Source organism: Chiloscyllium plagiosum, unplaced genomic scaffold, assembly GCF_037043375.1.
Source record: "Chiloscyllium plagiosum isolate Xiang-an unplaced genomic scaffold, Cpla_swu_hap1 HiC_scaffold_9, whole genome shotgun sequence".
Classification (NCBI taxonomy): Eukaryota; Metazoa; Chordata; class Chondrichthyes; order Orectolobiformes; family Hemiscylliidae; genus Chiloscyllium; species Chiloscyllium plagiosum.
In genome coordinates this window covers 24848379-24869189 of record NW_028270147.1, presented here as the reverse complement: position 1 = coordinate 24869189, position 20811 = coordinate 24848379, and the positions used below count along the sequence as shown (strand labels likewise).

The following is a 20811-nucleotide window of genomic DNA, read 5'->3' as shown; positions in this document are numbered from 1 at the left end:
CTCAAGGAGAATAATTTTCAACTTCACAATGAGGGTGGTAATCTGGCAGAGTGGATTACGTGCATAATTAGAACCCACTCAATTTCCATTCTGTTTTAAAGCAGAGTTGCTGATGCAGGATAGCATCCATTTCGTTATCATTCCATTCACTTGCTAACCTATGGAAAATGAGAAATTAGGAAGAAATGACAGCCGAACAAAATATGGCAGAGAGGAAAATCCAGTGTGTGTGCTTGAGGTAAATTATATGAGGTGCTGGATTCCCTGCCAAGACCACCACCATGGCACTTCTGCCGCAGCCCCACATCCCAGCTAACAGGGCACCCGGGTGAACCGGCTAAGGGAACTCTGGTTGGTCTGTAGCCATTAGGCTGCATGCCTAATTTCTGACCCTCAGAAACAGGAAGCTGGCAGCTTTCCACTTTTTTTGTGCCAGAGGCATACGATGTTGTTTGGGATTTGGGGCAGGGTTTAGGTATTTTGCCAGTTGCCAAGCTGGTGAGGAGGATGACGGGGCTGGGGTTTGAGAGGCCATTGTAGGAGATTAGGCAAAGGAGTGGTGGAACACACTTCGTAGGGAAGGAGGGTCCATTTACACTTCCGAGGAGAAAGTGAGGACTGCAGATGCTGGAGATCAGAGCTGAAAATGTGTTGCTGGAAAAGCGCAGCAGGTCAGGCAGCATCCAAGGAACAGGAGAATCGACGTTTCGGGCATAAGCCCTTCTTCAGGAATGAGGAAAGTGTATCCAGCAGGCTAAGATAAAAGGTAGGGAGGAGGGACTTGGGGGAGGGGCGTTAGAATTGCGATAGGTGGAGGGAGGTCAAGGTGAGGGTGATAGGCCGGAGTGGGGTGGGGCGCGGAGAGGTCAGGAAGAAGATTGCAGGTTAGGAAGGCAGTGCTGTGTTCAGGGATTTGACTGAGACTCCCCCAACCACAGCCACCATCAAATGCAGGGAATTCTGATGAATTCTGTTTGCAGATATGGATCTCCAAGTTAAAAGATTAACTTGGAAAAGCTCCAGCCACCGATTCATAAATGGCTGTCTTTGAGATGAGCTAGTCAGTTCCACAGGCTACAGCCATGTAGCATAGATCTAGCTATGATCTGTTGTAAATAGCAATGTCTCTAAGCTAGTGTTAATGTAGTTAACCTGTCTTAAACTAACATAACCTGTTATCTTACTATTATACAGTAAACTACTTCTTGTTGCTCATGTATGTGACTGTTGTGCTGAAGATATATTTGGAGTTAATTCTTCACCAATTAATGTGTGACCATGTAGACTAGTATTACAAGAAGGGTTAGTGACAGCAAATCTACCCAAAGATGATCCTAGCAGAATCAAGTGTCTCTTGTGGGTATCACTCATAACACATGTCTGCAGTTTGCACCTTTTGAGATAAACATATTCTCATTTAAAAAAAGGTAGTCTGGGTTAGGTATCTAACACCAGCTGGTTGGAAATCTCCTTTGAAGTTAAGTGTGTTCAAGTGAAATATGCTTAGGTGTGCCAAAGGCACCAGTAAAAATGGGCTGCATCTTAACAACCTGGCTTTTTATTTTGTTCACTCGTGGGACATGGGAATTGTTGGCTGGCCAGCATTTATTGCCTGGCTGTAGTTGCCCTCGAGAACATGGTGGTGAGCTGCCTTCATGAACCCGTTGTGGTCTGTATGCTGTGGGGTGACCCACAATGTCCTTCGGGAGGGAATTCCAGGATTTTGACCCAGCGACAGTGAAGAAATGGCGATATATTTCCAAGTCAGGACGGTGAGTGTCTTGGAGGGGAATTTGGGAGTGGTGATGTTCCCATGTATCTGCTACCCTTGTCCTTCTAGATGGAAGTGGCTGTGGGTTTGGAAGGTGCTGTCTGAGGATATTTTGGAGAATCTCTGCAGTGCATCTTGTAGGTTGTACACACTGCTGCTACAGCATCAGAAGGATTGAATGATGGATGATTTAGTGCCAAACAAGTAGACTGCTTTGTCCTGAATGGTGTCAAGTTTATTCAATGTCATTGGAGCTGCATTAATCCAGGCAGGTGGGGAGTATTCCATCACATTCCTGACTCGTGCCTTGTAGAAGGTGGACAGGCTTTGGGGAGTCAGGAGGTGAGTTACTCACCACAGTATTCCTCGCCTCTGACCTGCTCTTGCAGCCATTCTGTTTGTATGATGTGTCCAGCTGAGTTTCTGATCAGTAGCAATCCTCAGAATGTTGTTAATGAGGGATTCAGTCATGGATGGAAATGTGTTGCTGGAGAAGCGCAGCAGGTCAGGCAGCATCTAGGGAACAGGAGAATCGACGTTTCGGGCATTAGCCCTTCTTCAGGAAATGGATTTCCTGAAGAAGGGCTAATGCCCGAAACATCGATTCTCCTGTTCCCTAGATGCTGCCTGACCTGCTGCGCTTCTCCAGCAACACATTTCCATCTCTGATCTCCAGCATCTGCAGACCTCATTTTCTCTTCAAAGATTCAGCCATGGAAACCCACACAGACACAGGGAGAACGTGAAAACTTTGCACAGACAGTAACCCATGGCTGGAATCGAACTCGTGTCCCTGCCACTCAGTGCTAACCACTGAGCCATTGTGCTGCTGTTATTCCTACAATGCTGTACTTTACTCCAAATAGCTGAGAACTGCACTGACTCGGATGGCAACCTTGGGCCAGGATGGTATTGTCTAGTGTTGTGGCCTCCATTGGTGGTCTATGTGGAAGAGGACACCCTGCCCCTCTACCATCCTGTCAACCAGGACCACCAGGTTCCCACCCTTAAGCACACTACCAATCTTCCCATGTCTGACATATCCAGGGCAAATGTCAACAATGTTGAGTCACAACTTGACTTGTCCGAGTGCAGAATGATCTTTTAAAGGTGGCACTGGCACTAGGGATAGCAGATTGGGGTATTTTGGCAGCAGCGAGTTGTTTCGGGTACGGTGAGTGGTAAAATAGGGCTAGAATCAGATAAGAGGGCTGCCAGTGCTGAGGGAGTAGGAAATATAACACATCTGTTAAGATACGGCAAGACAACACACTAGGCCTTACAGAGAGAAACGCTCCATAAGATACATTCCAGCTCCTTTTCTATGTTTATGGGCATTTGTGATGTGAATATCAAATCTGCATTGTGCGATGCTGTGAAATTCGTATTCATGGAGCACAATTTATTCCACTGCAGAAAGGTAATTATAGTTCCACTACAATTAAAATGGATAAAATTCAAAGACCGGTTATTTTGCTAGAAATGTATTACATGCTCAAGTGGTCGATCTTTCTGAAAAGGGTGTTGAGTTACAAACATATTCTGGGCTGACAGGAGGTCAGCATTTACCTGAGATCATTCATTCTTTCCTGACAAACTTTGCAAAGGGGAGGAGAAGAAAAATCAGCTCATCCTTCAAGCCTGTTCCACTGAAACGTGGGTTATTTTTGCACTCACATATAAGGAAGTTGTCTTCACTTCTGTAGGGACGTCACAAAACAAACCTCTGGTTTCTGTTTGAATCTAATCTCTGCTCTTCACAAACTACTGGAGCAAGTTATATTTATGGAGCACATTTAACATGTCAAAGAGGCGTAACAATATCAAAATGCAACTTAAACCAAAGAAGAGATGACTAAAATCATGAGCAAGGATTTAAGATTGAAAGGCTTCTTTAAAGGATGTCGGGGAAGTGGACTGGCAGGTAGATGTATGGAGGGAATGCCCTAGCCCACAGTCTAGACAGTTTAAGATAGACCCACCAATATTGGGGCAAATAGTGAAACAGGGACGTACAGAAGGCAGATTTGGAAGAATGCAAAGTTCTGAGAGGAATTTCACACTGGACAATGATACAGAGAGGGCTGAGATTTTGAAGAGATTGAAACAGCATGGATAATGAAGCTTCGCACAACATTTCTCCCCATTTGATCCCACAAACTGGATATTCTCTTGGACAGTGGAAGCAAAGGCATGGTCTTATTTTTCTTTCTTCTTTCTTGCAATGTGGGTGTCACTGGACAGGCCAGCATTTGTTGCCCATCCCTACCCTTGAACAGAGTGGCTTGCTCGGCCAGTTCAGAGGGCAGTTAAGAGTCAGCCACATGACTGTGGGTCTGGGGGAGGAAGGGGGAGCTCATATTCTGTGATGCAGGCTGTCAGCAAAGAAGTACAGCTGAGGGTGAGTGAAGTTCGCGGCAGGTTAATTTGCTTCCAACGAGTTGGCAATCACTGTCAAACGTTGAGAGCACAGTCTGAAAAGGAGTGCTGTGAACAACAGCCTCTTGCTTGGCTAACTCTTCAGTTTCATTGATCAAAGGCTTCTCAGACTGTCAATCCCTGCTATGCCCTCACCTTGGGGAGCCTGGTGATTTGCCAACAGCTTGAGAAATAGATCTACTGACTGATACATTGGAATCCTCGATCCTTGGTTAAAATACAACCCAATGCCCTAATTAAATATGTAAATTAATTATTCAACAGCACCAAAGGGTGGGCGGCACAGTGGCACAGTGGTTAGCACTGCTGCCTCACAGCGCCAGAGACTCAGGCGACTGACTGTGTGGAGTTTGCACATTCTCCCCGTGTCTGCGTGGGTTTCCTCCGGGTGCTCCGGTTTCCTCCCACAGTCCAAAAGATGTGCATGTAAGGTGAATTGGCCATGCTAAATTGCCTGTAGTGTTAGGTAAAGAGGGGAATGGGTGGGTTACGCTTCGGCGGGTCGGTGTAGACTTGTTGGCCCGAAGGGCCTGTTTCCACACTGTAAGTAATTTAATCTAATCTAAAGGGGTTACTGACTGACCAAACTAGCCCAGGTGAAATCTGAAGAGACTGGGATGATTTTGGGATCTCAACCATCTTTATTTTTAAGGGATTTAACTCACGTACACAAAGCTGCTTTCCCATCCACTGTCAGAGACACCCCATGAAATAAAGTTGGCATCAGAGACTCCATACAAAGCAATTCCCTCATTGAGATTCCAGACATAGTGAGGCCCATCAGAGTTTCCCCAGAAAATGAGCTTCTGAGCATTGCCAATATATCAGACTAACATCCTAAGCTGGCGTAAGTGGTAGAAAGGGATAATTGAAACACAAGTCAATCTGATGACTCTTGCACACCTCCAAGCAACCTGTTACAAAACAACATCAGCAGACATTCCACAGCAGATGGCCCACATGCACATTCTTCACTAACGAATGATGTAAGACTACCTGAAAGAGTGGGATTAAAATAACAAAAAAAATTGTCGGAGTAGATATTGTGAAATGATATGTTGTAAAATGATAGCTCTATTGGGAATTGCTGGATAATGAAGAGAAATGGTTCTTCTTAGAGAACAGGGACAATTTAATAGCAAGCTAACGCGAATCCTTTTAGAGATGTGCTGTACTATTTAACAACGCCAAGGGAACTGTTACATAAATTGTGAAACTTTAACTCGTTGTGAGCTAAATACCAAATTAAGGAGTACGCATTTTCAATATAATTCCTTATATGAGGAACTGTGGTGAATACAAATAGTACAAAGCATTCAATTGGAATTCACATGTATTAAGAAGATAATGAAATTTATTTTTCGATCATAAATAAACCTTTCATCTTTGGGTCCTGGAATTTAAATCACCACAGAATGAAATCAGCTGGAAAAATCATATTTGTGAAATCCATCTCAACACTCATAAACCTGCTCATGTTGCACCTGATTTGGAGATTGTTTATATTGACCTGGTTTATCCATGGTGAATACAGATGGCCCTCCCCCTCAAGAACTGAAAGAATAATCATTTGATATTAAATATAATCAGTGAAACGTAATGTTCCTTGATTTCTGAAAAGATTTGCATCAATGCCTGGTCTGAACAACAATCGTGTTAACAGACATAAATATTTCTAAATAGTATAAAGGTATAAGTCAGCTGGTGGAAGATTAGAAGTAGGAATTCATTTTTGGGACGAAATGGCTAAAAGTATTCCAGCATTACTATAATTGATGACAACCTGTTTTGTAGTCAATTGCAACCAACCAGAATCCTCCAAGATCATGTAACATGCAGTTGTATCGGATAGGAACGAGAGTGCGAGCTTTCAATTTATGTGAAGAAGACTGATATAGCTTCCTGTATTACCATGATTTCCTCTTGAAATGCAATACAGAACATTATTTTGGATATGATAAAAATACAACTACATATATTTTTAAATGCGGAAATGAAAATTCTGAACTCAAAAGGTTAATTAGTAAGACTCACTTGTTACTGTATTTAGATCCATTAGTTGCTGAATATTATATGAACCTGACAAGCAGTTGCCATTTACAGACCACACAGAGGCTTTTATTTTTCCATTTAGACATAATAATGCATTATGCAAATTCACTTGTCAAGAAAAGCTGTAAGCATGCATGAAATAAGCTGTCAAACATGACTGACTAATAAATGAATATTTGTTATTAACATGCCCCTAAATTTCAACAGATAAAAGGACAAAAATGATTGCAGAAGCATTGTTAGTTCTTTGTCAATAAGCTTCAAGCTCTAATTTAGATTACAAAACTCTCGTCCTACTGCTTATAAAGTATAACACTTTAATATGGTAATTTCAGATTTTAATCGTCGTGAACTAGCCAACACATGGAATATGCCAACAAAATATTTGACATTCAGCTATTGTGACTGAAGGATGAAATTCTGACGGTGCCTTTGTTGCAGTAGGTTGTTTTTGTGGACACTGACTGCTAGCACTGGGGAATGAAAGGTAACTGTTGGATGGGAAATTATGCCTGGATCATTCTTTCCAATACAACACGTTACAATGCATTTCATTTGCTCTTCTAGTCTAAATTGAACTGGTCTTCATTGTGCTTATAGATTATGGACATGAGCTTCATTTTGCCATTAGAATGAACATTAATGAGATATAAATAAGTTCTTTCACAGGAAATCCTCTGGAAACTCATATTGGCCATTTCAGATGACCAATTTAGCTGTTGTGTATTCTGAGTTGCCAGGACATAAGCAGAACCAGGTTAACCTTCTGAATGGATTGGTGATAGGAATTTGATGAGGTTGACAATTCAGTGCAGAAGGGGAAGGAAGTACTCAGCAGTTTAAACCAGAAAGCTGCAAATAAGTAATCTGTAAATGAATAATCAGAGGAATAAATTAGATGTCAGGGAATAAAATGAAAATTAAACAAATGGAGGTTATTAAAAAAAATGCTTTCAGTTAAAATCTGATATAACACAAGACAGAAGGATTATTGTACAAATGAGAGGTTCCATATCATCAGAAAGTGACAACAGTCCTGGGAGAGCTGCACACCTGAGAGCAACTTTGCCTGAACTGAGCTGTTTCCATTGTCCTAGTGTAAGTGGACTCACTAAAATCAAAGCTTTAATAAGTAGATGGTAAAGTGGCTCAGTCAGAAACATAGAAAAATGATTGCTTAAAGATGGGAGAAAGGTTTTAAAGCGGACATCAGAGATACACACAGTGACTCAGCGGTTACACTGCTGCCTCACAGTGCCAGGGACATGGGTTCAATTCCACCCTTGGACTGTCTGTGTGGAGTTTGCACACGCTCCCCAAATCTGCCTGGGTTTCCTCCAGGTGCTCCAACTTTCTCCCAAAGTCCATGGATTGGCTGTGGGAGATTGCCCATAAGGTCCAGGGATGTGCAGGCTAGGTGGATTAACCATGGGAAATGTAGGGTTACAGGGACAGGGTGGGATTCTTTTCAGAGGGTGGTGTGGATTCAATGAGCCAAACAGCCTGTTTCCATACTGTAGGGATTCTATGATCAAGTCAAAAACAATGTTTATAGATGCTCCAGGTGAGGGAAATGCTGAAACAAATAAAGTAGCCACAACAGGAGACGCTCCTTAAGTCAAAGACAAAAACATTGCAGATGTTGGAATCCAAGATAGTCAGGCAGGAGGCTGGAAGAACACAGCAAGTCAGGCCGCATCAGGAACAGGAAGTGGAGAACTCGGCATTTCAGGTGTAACCCTTCTTCAGGACTGTGGGGTAGGTGTGGGGGAGTTGCAAATAAAGGGTGTGGCGGGGGCAGGTTGGTAAAGTGGAGATAGGTGAAGACAGATAGAGGGTGCGACCTGATTGGTCAATGGGAGGAATGAATCTGGTATGTGGCAGGGAGCAGTGTCAGGGAGGGGGAGGGGCTGGGAAGGGAGTTGGGGGATGAGAAGGGAGGTTATTTGAAATCAGAGAGTTCAATATTGAGTCCTCTGGGCTGTAAGCTGCCCAGGTGGAAGATGAGGTGTCGTTTCTCCAATTTGTGGTTGGTTCATTGCGGCAATGGAGGAGGCCAAGGATGTCATGTCGGAAAGGGAGTGGGAAGGGGAACTAAAATGGGCGGTGACTGGAAGGTCCGGTTGGCTCCTGTAGGCCCGGCTGCAATGCTCGGTGAACTGTTTCCTAAGTTTACGTTTGGTCTCCTCGATGTAGAGAAGACCACATCGGGAGCACCTAATTCAGTAAGTTAGGTTGGAAGAGAGGCAAGTGAACCTCTGTCACTGGATTCATTCCTCCCATTGACCAACCAGGTTGTACCCTCTACCAGTCTTCACCTATCTCCACTTCACCAGCCTGCCCCCGCCACACCCTTTATCTGCAGCTCCCCCACACCTACCCCACAACCCTGAAGAAGGGTTGTACTCAAAACACACCAACTTCCCCACCTCCTGATGCTGCCTGGCTTGCTGTGTTCTTCCAGCTTCCTGCCAATCCTTAAGTCAAAGGACACTAATAAAATGTAGCATCAGATGAGAAGGACAAGTTTGGGCCTTTTGCTCAATAAGAATTGCATTGGATCAAACAAAGAATACACAGGCAATCTGAAACAAAGGCTGAAATTGCTGGAGAAACTCAGCAGGTCAGGCAGTATCGGTAGAGAGAAAGCAGTGCCGAGGTTTTGGTTCCAGTTCTGAAGAAAGGCCGCTGTACCTGAAATGTTAATCCTGCTTTCTCTCCCCATATGCTGCCAGACCCACTGAGTTTCTCCAGCAATTTCTGGTTTTGTTTGAGTGTTTTAGGGTAGTTTATGGAGGCCACACAATAAATTCAGTGAATTAGAGGCAAAATGAAATGTACAGCATAATGAGATTCTGCCCCCAAGGCTGGTAGTTCTAAAGACCCAGCAGCCCCATCAAGCATAGTGGCAAGTGCTACAACTGCAGACAGTCAGAGGTCAGGAGCAGAAATGGGGAGGGCTAGAGTCAGGTTCCCCTACAGAACTGGTAAAGTCTCAGTGAGGGCTGGGAGCATGGTGGGACTGCAATTATGAGGTCAAGGGGAGTGATCCTATCCAATCGGAGGGCTCTGCAATTTGCAGGCTGCCTGAGCAGGAGAGACCCCTCCCATTGAACTCAAAATGTACTTGGAAACTGTGTGACCACCAAAGTTAGTAAAAATACCAGAGGTGGCAGAAAGAGGCTTTAATTGCTCAGATGGTAATAGGCAGCCACTTCCGGTGGAGCATGTGTGACCCACCATCCCACATGAATTTACACCCATGACAGCCTTTGATTAGTCCATTCCCTGATGGGTGTTGGGGTTACTAGCTCAGCCCGGCTGAAAGCTAGTTAGATGCTGAATATTCCATCATATAAGACCTTTAGAAATAATAGGGACATAGGAAGAGTTGGAGGGATGACCTTAGCAAATGAAGATATTATCACATTTGTAGAGGTAAAGCAATCAATTGAGACCCCATGGGTAGAACTAAATTAATTGGCATGATTTTAAAATTGTAATGGAAACTGCCTACAGCTCAGCTTATGGCAGCAATGTAGTGGTACTGTAATTTCCCTAAACTCTTCCAATTCAGGAACTGTCACTCTAGATTGGAAACTTGTAAATGTAACTTCATTATTTAAAACTACAGAAAAAAACTAGGAAATTATAGGTCTGTTAGCCTAACATCTGCTCCGGGGCAATATCCATAATTAAGGACAGAGTGATTGGGCACTTAAAGAAATTTTGCAAAGAAGACTAGCATGGATTTCTAAGTGGGATATCATGTCTAACAAATCAAATTTAATTTTTTTGAGTACAGACCTAAACTAGTAGGAAAAGTAATGTCAATGGATGTAGTTTCTTTGGACTTCAAGACAACTTCAGTACAATTTCACAAAAGAGCCTGTTGGCTAAAATTAAAACTCTTGGAATTGAAAACAAATTATTGACCTAGTTGAGAGATTGCTTAGAGTGTACATGACAAAGAGGATGCATAATTTGTATTGGAGGGGAAAATGACCAATAGTTCCCAAAAGAACCTGAGCAGGAAGGGTCACACTCCTTCATTATTAATTACTTTGATAAGGAGACAATAATCTAAGACTGATAATGACGTAAAGTCAGTCAGGTAAGTCAGGAACATAAAGAGACAAGGGAGCTTAAGTATACTTAAATAAATAAATTATTAAGCAATAGTTTCAAAGCAGATTTTGAGTGGGAGCAGCGGCCGAGTTGAGGTGAACCCGGGAGACAACAGCTAAGGTAAGAGTTTTTTTCAAAATTACTTACCTGTAGCGGGCTTCGGTGTTTTGTTTTCTCTCTCCTTCACAGAAAGAGCGGGAGCAGCAGAGGAAGTGACGGCAAGCAGAGGGGCAGCCGAGACCCGGAAGCAGTTAGTGTAAGCTTAGCTGGGTTAGTTTTTTCCCCCTTTAAAAGCGTGAAGGAGAGGAACCCGAGGCACTACACGGGTAGTGCCTCCCACCCGCCCTCCTCCTCTAACCTAATAATAACATCTGTTGTGGCAAGCAGGTAAGTGCTGAATTTTGCTTGTATTATTTAGACACAGTTTTTGTTTAAACAGTTAGCTTTAGAGGGATGGCAGTGAAGGCAGTGCAATGTTCCTCCTGCAACATGTATGAGGTGAGGGATGCCATCGACGTCCCTGCCGATTACACTTGCAGGAAGTGCACCCATCTCCAGCTCCTCCAAGACCGTGTTAGGGAACTGGAGCTGGAGTTGGATGAACTTCGGATCATTCGGGAGGCAGAGGGGGTCATAGATCAGAGTTATAGGGAAGTAGTAACTCCAAAGATGGCAGATAGATGGGTTACAGTGAGGGGGACTGGGAGGAAGCAGCCAGTGCAGGGACCTCCTGCGGCCATTCCCCTCAAGAACAAGTATACCGTTTTGGATACTTGTGGGGGGGATGACTTACCAGGGGTAAGTAACGGGGCTCAGGTCTCTGGCACGGAGCCTGTCCCCGTTACTCAGAAGGGAAGGGTGAAGAAGAGCAGAGCAGTAGTAATTGGGGACTCGATAGTTCGTGGCACAGATAGGCGGTTTTGTGGGAACGAGAGAGACTCACGTTTGGTATGTTGCCTCCCAGGTGCAAGGGTACGTGATGTCTCTGATCGTGTTTTCCGGGTCCTGGAGGGGGAGGGGGAGCAACCCGAAGTCGTGGTCCACATTGGCACCAACGACATAGGTAGGAGGAGTGCTGAGGATGTTAGACAGGCTTTCAGGGAGCTAGGTTGGAAGCTTGGAGTTAGAACAAACAGAGTTGTTGTCTCTGGTTTGTTACCCGTGCCACGTGATAGAGATTCGAGGAATAGGGAGAGAGAACAATTAAATGCGTGGCTTCAGGGATGGTGCAGGAGGGAGGGGTTCCAGTTTTTGGATAACTGGGGTTCTTTCTGGGGACGGTGGGACCTCTATAAACAGGATGGTCTACACCTGAACCTGAGGGGAACCAGTATCCTTGGGGGGAGGTTTGCTAGTGCTCTTGGGGGGGGTTTAAACTAACTCGGCAGGGGCATGGGAACCCAGATTGTAGCTTCAGGGTGCAGGGCCTGGAGTGTAGGGAGGTGAGGAACATGGCATCAATTTCCAAGGAGGGTGCCTGTAAACAGGGAAGTGGCTTGAAGTGTGTATACTTCAATGCAAGAAGTATACGAAATAAGGTAGGTGAACTTGCAGCGTTGGTTGGTACCTGGGACTTCGATGTTGTGGCTATTACGGAGACATGGCTAGAACAGGGACAGGATTGGCTGTTGCAGGTTCCGGGATTTAAATGTTTTAGTAGGTTTAGAGGTGGGGGTAAAAGAGGGGGAGGTGTGGCATTGCTTGTCAAAGATAGTATTACAGCGGTGGAAAGGACGATGGATGAGGACTTGCCATCTGAGGTAGTTTGGGCTGAGGTTAGGAATAGGAAAGGTGAGGTCACCCTGTTAGGAGTCTTTTACAGGCCTCCTAATAGTCCTAGAATCATTGAAGAAAGGATTGGGAAGGTGATTCAGGAGATGAGTGACAGTAATAGGGTGGTTGTTATGGGGGACTTTAACTTTCCTGATATTGATTGGGAAAGCTATAGCTCAAGTTCGTTAGATGGGTCAGTGTTTGTTCAATGTGTGCAGGAGAGTTTCCTGACACAATATGTAGACAGGCCAACAAGAGGTGAGGCCATACTGGATTTGGTTCTGGGTAACGAACCAGGCCAGGTGTTAGAATTAGAGGTAGGTGAGCACTTTGGGGATAGTGACCATAATTCGGTGATTTTTACACTCGTGATGGAGAGGGATAAGTGTGTACTACAGGGCAAGAATTATAGCTGGGGTAAGGGAAATTATGATGCGGTGAGGCATGACTTAGGATGTGTGGCTTGGAAAAGTAGACTCCAAGGCAAGAGTGTAAATGATATGTGGAACTTGTTCAAGGGGCAACTATTGAGTGTCCTTGATAATTATGTACCTGTCAGGCAGGTAGGAAAGGGTCGTGCGAGGGAGCCGTGGTTTAATAAGGAATTGGAATCTCTTGTTAAATGGAAGAGGGCGGCCTATCTCAAGATGAGACGTGAAGGTTCAATTGGGGCGATTGAGAGTTATAGGGTAGCCAGGAAGGACCTGAAGAGAGAGCTAAAAGCAGCAAGGAGGGGACATGAAAGGTCCTTAGTAGATAGGATTAGGGAAAACCCTAAGGCTTTCTATAGGTATGTTAGGAATAAAAGAATGACTAGGGTAGGAATAGGTCCAGTCAAGGATAGTAGGGGGAAGTTGCGTGTGGAGGCGGAAGAGATTGGGGAGACACTGAATGAATACTTTTCTTCAGTATTCACTCAGGAACAGGGCATTGTTGTCGATGAGAATACTGAGGCACAAATAAGTAGAATGGATGGCTTTGAGGTATGTAGAGAAGAGGTGTTGGAAATCCTGGAAAAGGTGAAAATAGATAAGTCCCCTGGGCCTGATGGCATTTATCCTAGGATTCTCTGGGAAGCAAGGGAGGAGATTGCAGAGCCATTGGCCTTGATTTTTATGTCCTCTTTGTCTACAGGAGTAGTCCCAGAAGACTGGAGGATAGCAAATGTGGTTCCCTTGTTCAAAAAGGGGAGTAGGGATAGCCCTAGTAACTATAGGCCGGTGAGTCTCACTTCTGTTGTGGGCAAAGTCTTAGAGAGAATTGTAAGGGATAGGATTTATGCACATCTAGATAGGAATAATGTGATCAAGGATAGTCAGCATGGTTTTGTGAAGGGCAAGTCGTGCCTCACAAACCTTATTGAATTCTTTGAAAAGGTGACGAAGGAGGTTGATGAGGGGAAAGCGGTAGATGTGGTATATATGGATTTTAGTAAGGCGTTTGATAAGGTTCCCCATGGTAGGCTACTGCAGAAAATACGGAGATATGGCATTGAGGGTGAGTTGGAGGTTTGGATTAGGAATTGGCTGGATGGAAGAAGACAGAGGGTAGTAGTTGATGGCAAAGTTTCTTCATGGAGTGCCGTCACTAGCGGTGTTCCGCAAGGATCTGTTTTGGGACCATTGCTGTTTGTCATTTTTATAAATGACCTGGAAGAGGGGTTAGAAGGTTGGGTGAGCAAGTTTGCGGATGACACGAAAGTCGGAGGAGTTGTTGACAGTGAGGAAGCATGTGGCAGGTTACAGCAGGATATAGAGAAGCTGCAGAGCTGGGCAGAAAGGTGGCAGATGGAATTCAATGTAGCTAAGTGCGAGGTGATTCACTTTGGGAAGAATAACAAAAAGATGGGGTACTGGGCTAATGGTCGGATACTTGGTAGTGTGGATGAGCAGAGGGATCTTGGTGTCCATGTACACAGATCTCTGAAAGTTGCCACCCAGGTAAATAGTGCGGTGAGGAAGGCATATGGCGTACTGGCTTTTATTGGTAGAGGAATTGAGTTCCGGAGTCCTGAGGTCATGATGCAGTTGTATAAGACTCTGGTACGGCCGCATCTGGAATATTGTGTGCAGTTTTGGTCGCCATACTATAGGAAGGATGTGGAGGCATTGGAACGGGTGCAGAGGAGGTTTACCAGGATGTTGCCTGGTATGGAAGGAAAATCGTATGAGGAAAGACTGAGGCACTTGGGGCTGTTTTCACTAGAGAAAAGAAGGTTTAGGGGTGACTTGATTGAGGTGTACAAGATGATTAGGGGGTTAGATAGGGTCGACAGTATGAACCTTTTCCCGCGTATTGAGTCGGGTATTACAAGGGGGCATAGCTTTAAATTAAGGGGGGGTAGATATAGGACTGATGTTAGGGGTAGGTTCTTCACTCAGCGAGTCGTTAGTTCATGGAATGCCCTGCCAGTAACAGTGGTGGACTCTCCCTCTTTATGGGCATTTAAGAGGGCATTGGATAGGTATATGGAGGAAAGTGGGTTAGTGTAGTTTAGGTGGGCTTGGATCGGCGCAACATCGAGGGCCCAAGGGCCTGTACTGCGCTGTATTCTTCTATGTTCTATGTTCTATGTTCTATTCATTCATTTCGGTTCAAAAAGGGTAGAACATGTTAAGATTTGTACAAAATATAATCAAAAAGGCTGATGGAATGTTAACTGGTATAAATGGAAGCCTAGAATATATTGGGAAGGATTTGCTATGGCTACTGCTATAAAGTTAAAAATCACACAACACCAGGTTATAGTCCAACAGGTTTAATTGGAAGCACACTAGCTTTCGGAGTGATGCTCCTTCATCAGGTGATTGTGGCAGGTGATTAGGCAATCACCTGAGGAAGGAGCGTCGCTCCGAAAGCTAGTGTGCTTCCAATTAAACCTGTTGGACTATAACCTGGTGTTGTGTGATTTTTAACTTTGTACACCCCAGTCCAACACCGGCATCTCCAAATCATTACTGCTATAGACTACTTATGAAGTACAGTTTACAGTGTGGGTACCTCACTTCAGAGAGAGTATATCGCACTGAAAAGAAGTACTCTAGAAAACCACCAGAATATTACCAGGGCTCCAAGCATCCGATTACAAGAAGTGGTGAAGAGATTAGTGAAAGCAAACTTGTATTCTCTTGAGGAGGTGTAATCTGATGAAAGATTTTGAAAGGAACTAATAGTGGAGATAGATGCATGGTTTAGCCGATTGTAGAATCCAGAACATGAGAAAGTAATATTAAAAATCTGAGCTTGACAATTCATGAGAAAATTTAGGAACAACCTTTTCCAATGGTGGAAATTTGGAAACTTTTCTACAAAAAGCAGCATATAGCTTTTAAAAACTGTGTAACCAATGTAACTCTGTTAGAAATTTCAAGTTGGAGATCAATGGCACGGTGGCACAGTGGTTAGCACTGCTGCCTCACAGTACTAGAGACCTGGTTTAATTCCAGGTGTGGAGTTTGCACATTCTCCCCGTGTCTGTGTGGGTTTCCTCTGGGTGCTCTGGTTTCCTCCCACAGTCCAAAAACGTGCAGGTTAGGTGAATTGGCCAGGCTAAATTGCCCGTAGTGTTAGGTGTAGGGGAATGCGTGTGCTTCAGCGGGTCGGTGTGGACCTGTTGGGCCGAAGGGCCTGTTTCCACACTGTAAGTAATCTAACCTGATCTTAGGGAGCCATGGCAGGTGGATTGCATTAAGATACAAATGAACTTATTGAATGGCAGAACACGTTCAATAGAAAAAACATTCTGTTCCTGTATTTGAGTCTGCGTTTAAAAACACTAATAAACATGGGAACATTCTCTTTGTATGTGATTTATTTTTAGAAAAAACTTTTTTTGTATTTCTGTCCAATTTTTTTTTTAATAAGTAGATTGCTCACTGCTACAATTGAAGGTCAGAATACTTGAATTCTTCCTGTTTGATGTCCATGGAGAAGAAAGAAGAGCTGAAAGAAGGCCAATGAGGCAGATTTGATTGAAGTAGAAGTTTGCTGCCCAGATCTATGCTTCACCATGCAGATTTTCTCTATCGGGTCAGAAATGTCTGACTGATAAAGTCCGAAGGAAGTTTCCTGCACAGAATCAGCTTCAGAGGCAGACAACTGCAAATGCAACCTGAAAATAACTAACAACTTTGATGGCCGTTGCAGCATCAGTCAGGTTCATTCACCACTCAGGTACATTCCAAACGATCATGTGGAATATTAGTGACATCAATCAACCTGTAATTCATCAAAGACTTCCCTACCAGAAGAGGCGCTATTCTTCATTTTCCTACTGGGCATCTAACAATAAAATGAGAAGGTCACACATGTGGCTTCCTCTTTGAAGGATTCTTCAAGGCATTAGCGATGTCACCCATGTGGTAAACAGTACTTTGACCCTCTTGAATTGTAATGGATTTCTCTCCATCAATATGTAAGTGACCAGTGACCAGCTGTCCAGAAATAAAGTTTTTTAAAAAGTATGTGAAAAGGTCAAATTCATATTAGTGCTCCAAAACTGATGGTTCCTGCTAAATGTTATGATGGAACTGTATTACAATGTTTACATTTAGTTTCTTGCCCAGCAGTTGGCCAGGTTGACTAGCTGATGATAGACCCTGATTTCAGTGTTGAATTGAACTGATCCACCTGTCCAAGACAATGTAGAAACTCTCTGTGTATATCACACTCAGACTAATACATTCTGAACTGCAAACGACCATCATTAAGCAAACTTTATTCACACCTTCCCAACAGAAAAGACAGCAGATAGGTTGATAGAACAAAATGCTGACATAATGCTATGTACTACAGTTTCTTGCAGAAAATAATATTTTTGGAAACAGCACATGTGTAATTTGAAGCAAGGCAAGTAGCAAGTGTAGTGTGATCGGGGAGTACAGGTGATTTTGTCCCTTTGGCTCATAAAACATTTCAGTAACCATGGATGGATATGTGTTTTCCTAGTTCCATTGATCGAATTGTTTCCTATACAAGACATGAGAATGTTATTAAGTTGGATTAGTTTCTCAATTAATTAATTCCAAAGCTGACTTGGTTATTTATCAGAGCCGAGAGCAAGGCTCTAGAAAAGCAGAGCAGGTCAGGCAGCATCCGAGGAGCAGGAAAATTGACGTTTCGGGCAAGAATCCTTAATCAGGGCTGGTTATTTATCATCCCACCCTTTCTTCAGCGGTTTAAAGCCAAAATATCTCACATACTGTCTTACAAAAATGAAACATAAAGAAAGAAAAAAGCGGTAATATTGTAATGTAACAGAAACAAAAATTGCTGGAAAAACTCAGCAGGTCTGGCAGCACCCGTGGACAGAAAGCAGATTTAACAGTTTGGGTCCAGTGAACCTTCTTCAGAACTGATTATAACGAGGAAAAGGTTGGTATACATGCTAAAGATTGGACTGGGGTGGAAGGTGGAGGTGTAAACGATAGGTGGAGATAGAGCCTGAAGTGAAAGAAAAATAGTTGGGCTAATAAAGGAATGGGTAAAGAAATATTAACTCTGCTTTCTCCCTAAAGATGCTGCCAGATCTGCTGAGCTTTTCCACAATTTGTGTTTCTGATTTTCAGCATCCTCAATTTTTGTTTATTTTCAATTTTATAATGTAATTATAAGGATTCACTCTCACTTAAATTGGAGAGCTGTACTTTCTTAAATGAGAAGCCTCTGCTTTTAGTCAAAGTCAATTCCTTGTAAGCAAAGGTTTCTCAGTCATCTGCAAGGCTACTTGCATTTGAGTTGCCAGGAAGGTAGTTGTCAAATTAACTTACAATCAGAACAAGTTGCTGAGACTCCTTCTCCAAGTTCAAGGTTTTTTTGTATCTTGGCTTCTATTCTGATGATTTTCTGATGGATTCTGATGGAAGTTTGCCTGCAAAAACAGTTAAAACATCAATCTTTATTTTTCAGGCGAGGTAGGTAGATTCTGATTGGTCAAGGTGTTGCCATGAGGGTGTCACAGAGTTTGGCTTCCTCTAGGAGTATTCTTTTGAATATGTGCAATGTATGTACAACTTCCTTTTTCTACACAAAGTCCTGCGTATTCATACATACATCTTCTAGCATGCACATATATATCAAGTGGTGAGGCTGCAGAAGGATCTAGACAGTTTGGAGGAGTGGTCCAGGAAATGGTTGATGGAATTTAATGTGAGCAAATGCGAGGTCTTGCACTTTGGGAAAAAGAATAGAAGCATGGATTACTTTCTAAACGGTGAGAAAATTCGTAAAGCCAAAGTACAGAGGGATCTGGGAGTGCTAGTTGAGGATTCTCTAAAGGTAAACATGCAGGCTGAGTCCGTGATTAAGAAAGCAAATGCAATGTTGTCAATTATCTCAAGGGGGTTGGAATATAAAAACACTGTTGTGCTACTGAGACTTTATAAAGCTCTGGTTAGGCCCCATTTGGAGTACTGTGTCCAGTTTTGGTCCCCACACCTCAGGGGGGACATACTGGCACTGGAGCGTGTCCAGCGGAGATTCACACGGATGATCCCTGGAATGGTAGGTCTAACATACGAGGAACGGCTGAGGATCCTGGGATTGTATTCATTGGAGTTTAGAAGATTAAGGGGAGATCTAATAGAAACTTACAAGATAATACATGGCTTGGAAAGGGTGGACGCTAGGAAATTGTTTCCGTTAGGCGAGGAGACTAGGACCCGTGGACACAGCCTTAGAATTAGAGGGGGTAAATTCAGAACAGAAATGCGGAGACATTTCTTCAGCCAGAGAGTGGTGGGCCTGTGGAATTCATTGCCACAGAGTGCAGTGGAGGCTGGGACGCTAAATGTCTTCAAGGCAGAGATTGATAAATTCTTGATGTCACAAGGAATTAAGGGCTACGGGGAGAATGCGGGTAAGTGGAGTTGAAATGCCCATCAGCCATGATTGAATGGCGGAGTGGTCTCGATGGGCCGAATGGCCTTACTTCCGCTCCTATGTCTTATGGTCTTATGGTCTTAAGCTACTGGTCTGGTTGATGATCTTAGATATAACTCTTAGCACAATGTAAATTTAATAAACGATTTTCAAGAGCAGAATCACATCTAGTGGTGGACATAATTTCCAGACATTAGCAAGCAGAGGCTGGTTCAGCACAAGTGGAATGCTGGGAATGGTCAATGAGACATGTTGTTTGTTCCAACGGACCAGTCAATCTACAGCTGACACACCTGAATCCCATCAAAACTCAAACTCGTGTCACATGACTCACTTGCATGGTAGACAAAAACAAGATGAAACACTTCAACTTCTAGTCTCCTTTGAACAATCTTTAAGTTCTATACTAAAAAAAAATAATTTATGGCATGCTTAATGCGTTCATTCATCAGTCAGGCAGCGGTGGGCTACTGAGCCCAAAGCACATTCACTTCCATCTGCATTTCTTTGTTTTGTTTCCTTTCTTTTTTTTGTTTTATTTTACTTTGTCTTCCTTTTCTTTTTCTTTTAAAGTCTTTTCTCTTACCGTTTCACCTCGGTTGTCATGCCATCGATGGCAACATCGGCAAGAGCGAATATTGTGTGGAATGTTGGGTAACATTGGCGGCGTGGACTAACCCAGGGAGCAACAAGGCCAAGTAACTGTCGAAGGAAGAGGTGTGTGGCGGCAGTGGCTGCAAAGCCAGGACGAGGTAGATGCAGCTCTGCCTGAGGTCTCGCGGTGAGTCAGGAGCAGGTCCCAGGCTTAGTCCTGCCCCCCCCCCCGGTCTAGACTTGCAGGCTGGGCTGAGGGTCCCGATCTGCGACTAGGCCGGCAGAGGAAGCGAGAGGATGGCAGCGGAAGCGAGGATGGTCACAGCACAGGATCTTGCACCAGCTGCATTGGCGAGGTTGACTCAGCATGAACTCATGGTGGCGATGTTCCGGGAGATGAGATGGTGGTGGAAAGTGACGACTCTTTGTTCCAGTGGTGTGGTGAAGTGCAGTTGCAGTAGTATCTTAAGGCATCGGAGTGGAGGAACCTGGAACCAGGCCCATGGCTAAGCTAGGAGTGGGAGCTGTTCCAATGACCATCTCACTTTATTGAGATCAAACTGAATGGTGACATTTATTGCATTATTTTTCTGGCTTTATTTTCTGTATTTAAGCAATTTTTTGGTATTTTAAGATGGCACCTGGAGAGTAGCCACACAAAACAACATATTTTGTTGTATTTGTAATAATTACATGTAACAATAAATCAAATCAAGTAAATCAAATACTTGGTCTAATAAAGCACCACATATCCTTACATTGGCAGAGTTACAAAAGCTACTAAAAAAACTCATCTGCTCCTAAAGGTTTGATTGCTACATATCTTCTACCTACGACCAAATAGAGCCTTGACATCCTCCTGTGCAGTAAGTACAATTGGGCCTCAAACAGGGGAGAAGTACATCCAAACAGTCTCTTAAAATGAAGATACTCTGCACCACTTTTTGTGTGTCACCCATTAACAACTAAAGAACTCTTTTAAAAAGCAGTTGCTGCCTTTAAAAGCAGTGACTGTGCACTGTTTCCCATCTCCTGCTGAGAGCAGGCTCACAGCAGCACGTCCAATCCAAATCAGGAACCTGTGAACACATAATGGTACAATCTCAGGAAATCTCACACGGTTGGGCTGTTTAGTACAAATGTACATTATATCGTCTCTGCTAATTCATGTGGGG

At 43.6% G+C, this 20811-nt stretch overlaps 1 long non-coding RNA gene across 1 annotated transcript in view; it reads left to right on the top strand.

The window, feature by feature from the left end:
* Positions 1 to 20340, top strand: part of LOC148149106 (uncharacterized) — a 32188-nt gene extending 11848 nt beyond the window's left edge. The window contains exons 2-3 of the long non-coding RNA XR_015758018.1: positions 16031 to 16577; positions 19616 to 20340. This is a non-coding gene — a long non-coding RNA (uncharacterized LOC148149106). The remainder of the gene's footprint in view (positions 1 to 16030; positions 16578 to 19615) is intronic.
* The last annotated feature ends 471 nt before the right edge of the window (positions 20341 to 20811 follow it).